We start from the raw sequence: 4486 nt of genomic DNA, 5'->3' as shown, positions 1-4486 counted from the left end.
CCTCGCGGCCCAGACGAAGATCCCCATTCTGATAATTGCTTCGGGAGTAGTCTGGTGAAGGAAAATCTGATATATCTTTAAAACTTCAACCACAAATCTGCTTAAGGGGAACCGAAGCCCAGCTTTGAAGAAGCTTCGGTAGATCACGGCTTCATTTTCTTCGGGAACAGGAACAGTCCTGTCTCCGTTGTCAGCCCTCACAATAGACATATCTCGAAAATACCTTCCTCTCATATTATCAAGATGACTCTGTCTGATAGTCAATTTCCCAAAAACTGCATGACTTGGTCGCCAGGGCCGATCTTCGGAGTCTTCGCCACCACTTTCCGCATCATAACTGTCGCTGTCATCAGTATCTTCAGATAAGCCTTCTAGAATCTCCTTAGTAATCTTTTTTGTATTTGTCTTTGCTATTGATTCAATAAATCTAGTAGTCTTCTCCTCAAAGAGCTTCTCCTCTTCGCTCAGCTTCGTCTCAGCAACATCTTTTTTATCTTGAGACATCTTCTCTTCGGAAATAGTGAAAACGTGTCCTTAAAAACCGAAGCTTAGAAAGTCTAAAAAATCAAGCAAGCGTTGGTAGACAAGAGCTAAAAATTTGAGCAAACAAAACAGGCGGCAAGTAGCGTACTAAATATGCTCGGGGTGGGTTCTTATTTATATGCCCAGTGCGCTCCAAGTTGGAGGGGCCCGTCTGTCATTGTCTGTTACTATTCTAGCAAAGGGAAGGTGTTTTTTCGGACCTTCGGCTTAGGGCCTTCATCCATATCGCAACCTGAATACGTTATTCTAACAAATTAACCTTGCGAGGGGCTACTGTTGGGGGCCTTTGTCTTCCGAAGGTCCTCAAAAACATGATTTAACAATGTTTCTGGAGTAGTAATACATGAACAGGCATCTTCGGATTCGAATCAGAGCCACAATGGGAGAAGCACAAAGAACATGAAGGTTGATGCAGCGCCGAAGCTATGTGCAAGGGAGCTTCGGCATGACAACAGAAAAGGAAACCGACTTAAAAGGAAAAAGGCTATTTAGACCTCGATGGATCACTATAGAGTCATTAGTACATGTAAAGGGCATGGGTGTAATTTTACATGGGCTGCGTCCCATGCCTATAAATAGATGAACAGTGCTCCCGTACTGTTCACGCTGACTTGGCATTTGCTTTTGCATCACGCTTGTATCTTTGTTGTCTATCAAGTTACAAATGTAATTCAATATTGTTTTATTTCTCCGTGATAATACAATGAAGATGAGTTGATAATGTTACACGACTGTTTATGTTATCTTTTGTATTTGTTTCCTTCTGTTACCTTCATACCTTCGATGTTCGAAGGTATGTCCTTCATGACCTTCGTCTCAAGATCATTATGTCCTAAGGGAAATAATGTTTCGAAGGACGAAGGGCGTTAATATTTAACATTTTGTGTTGCCTTGTTCTTAATTCATAGCATTTGAGAACAAGTCCCCAACAAGATCCCTTGGGGTACCAAAGTCCAAACTTAGGAGTATAAACTAAATATCTCATGATTCTTTTCACGGCCCTAAGGTGAACTTCCTTAGGATCGGCTTGGAACCTTGCACACATGCATACGAAAAGCATAATATCCGGTCGAGATGCACATAAATAGAGTAAAGATCCTATCATCGACCGGTATACCTTTTGATCTATGGACTTACCTCCCGTGTCGAGGTCAAGACACCCATTTGTTCCCATGGGTGTCTTGATGGGCTTGGCATCCTTCATTCCAACCTTGTTAAGTATGTCTTGAATGTACTTTGTTTGGCTGATGAAGGTGCCGTCTTGGAGTTGCTTGACTTGAAATCCTAGGAAATCCTTCAACTCCCCCATCATAGACATCTCGAATTTTTGTATCATGATCCTACTAAACTCTTCACAAGTAGATTTGTTAGTAGACCCAAATATGATATCATCAACATAAATTTGGCATACAAACAAATCTTTTGCAATAGTTTTAGTAAAGAGTGTAGGATCTGCTTTACCGACTTTGAAGTCATTAGTGATAAGAAAATCTCTTAGGCATTCATACCATGCTCTTGGGGCATGCTCAAGCCCATAAAGCGCCTTTGAGAGTTTATACACATGGTTAGGGTACTCACTATCTTCAAAGCCGGGAGGTTGCTCAACATAGACCTCTTCCTTGATTGGTCCACTGAGGAAGGCACTTTTCATGTCCATTTGATAAAGCTTAAAGCCATGGTAAGTAGCATAGGCAAGTAATATACAAATTGACTCAAGCCTAGCTACGGATGCATAAGTTTCACCAAAGTCCAAACTTTTGACTTGTGAATAACCTTTGGCCACAAGTCGGGCTTTGTTCCTTGTCACCACACCATGCTCGTCTTGCTTGTTGCGGAATACCCACTTGGTACCTACAACATTTTGTTTAGGACATGGAACTAAATGCCATACCTCATTCCTCGTGAAGTTGTTGAGTTCCTCTTGCATTGCCAGCACCCAATCCGAATCTCTTAGTGCATCCTCCACCCTGTATGGCTCAATAGAGGACACAAAAGAGTAATGTTCACAGAAATGTGCAACTCTAGATCTAGTGGTTACCCCCTTATGAATGTCACCGAGGATGGAGTTGACAGGGTGATCTCGTTGAATTGCTTGGTGGACTCTTGGGTGTGGCGGTCTTTGTCCCTATATTTCTTGATCATCTTCCTTGACTTTACGAACTCCATCTCCCCCTTGATCATTGTCCTCCTCTTGAGGTGGCTCATCCTCTTGATCTTCATTTTCATCATCTTGAGCCTGTTCCTCATCCTGAGTTGGAGAAGCTTGCTTGGAAGATGACGGTTGATCTTGTGCTTGTGGAGGCTCTTCGAATTCCTTAGGACACACATCCCCAATGGACATGTTCCTTAGCGCGACGCACGAAGCCTCTTCATCATCTAGTTCATCAAGATCAACTTGCTCCACTTGGGAGCCATTAGTCTCATCAAACACAATGTCACACGAAACCTCAACTAATCCAGTGAATTTGTTCAAGACTCTATATGTCCTTGTGTTTGAGCCATAACCTAGTAAAAAGCCTTCTACAGCCTTAGGAGCAAATTTAGATTTTCTACCTCTTTTAACAAGAATAAAACATTTGCTTCCAAAGACTCTAAAATATGAAACATTGGGGATTCGGTAAAGATAGAGCTGGTCGATGGAGTAGCAAGTAGTGTTGATTGCTTCTGCCCAAAACCGATCAGGTGTCTTGTACTCATCAAGCATGGTTCTTGCCATGTCCAGTAGAGTTCTATTCTTTCTCTCTACTACACCATTTTGTTGAGATGTGTAGGGAGAAGAGAACTCATGCTTGATGCCCTCATCCTTAAGAAAACCTTCGATTTGTGAGTTCTTGAACTTAGGGATGGCAATGGGTATAGGTATGGGTAAATAACCGTGGATAATTATCCATTGGATATGGGTATGGTGGAATTTGGTATCCGTGGGTACGGTTATGGATATAATAAGATATCCGCAGATAATTTTTTCGCGGGTATGGATATTCAGTATCCATACTCGTTACCCAATGGATATCTGACATGTGGGCCATCCGGATTTAATATATTATCCTAAATTCTAATTTTTCAATTTTTATCTATGACATGTTGATTGGTGCTGAAATTATCATTTGATTATGATGGAATGATAATTGCTTTTGAAATGTGATAAAATTGTTGTTTGATGTTGAATGCTAAATTTGTAGTGGGCGGGCGGGTAACGGGTATCTGTCGGATAGCGGATACCCGGCGGGTACGGGTATGGGTAGAGATCCATACCCACGAACGTTTATGGGTACGAGTATGAGTTTTGTCTCGCGGGTATGGATTCGCAAACTATATATCCGCATACTATCCACCCGATTGCCATCCTTACTTGAACTCCATCCCATTATCGCTTCTTATCTTTTTGATTCTCAATCCAAACTCATTTTGAGCCCGTCTCAAGAATCCCTTTAAGGTTTCTTGGGGTTGTGATTTTTCCTGCAAAAAGAACATCCAAGTGAAGCGAGAATAATCGTCCACAATTACAAGACAGTACTTACTCTCGCCGATGCTTATGTAAGATATCAGGCCGAATAAATCCATGTGGAGTAGCTCGAGTGGCCTATCAGTCGTCATGATGTTCTTGTGTGGATGATGAGAGTCAACTTGCTTTCCTGCTTGACATGCGCTACAAACCCTGTCTTAATCAAAATGAACATTTGTTAGTCCCAAAATGTGTTCTCCCTTTAGAAGCTTGTGAAGATTCTTCATTCCAACATGGGCTAGTCGGCGATGCCAGAGCCAGCCCATATTAATCTTAGCAATTACACAAGTGTTGAGTTCAGCTATGTTCTCATTAAAATAAACTAAATATAGCTGACCCTCTAACACCCCTTTAAATGCTATTGAATCATCACTTCTTCTAAAGATAGTAACACCTACATCTGTAAAAAGACAGTTGTAGCCCATTTTGCATAATTGA

Source organism: Zea mays, chromosome 7 (assembly GCF_902167145.1).
Source record: "Zea mays cultivar B73 chromosome 7, Zm-B73-REFERENCE-NAM-5.0, whole genome shotgun sequence".
NCBI lineage: Eukaryota > Viridiplantae > Streptophyta > Magnoliopsida > Poales > Poaceae > Zea > Zea mays.
Note: the sequence above shows the minus strand (reverse complement) of the source record.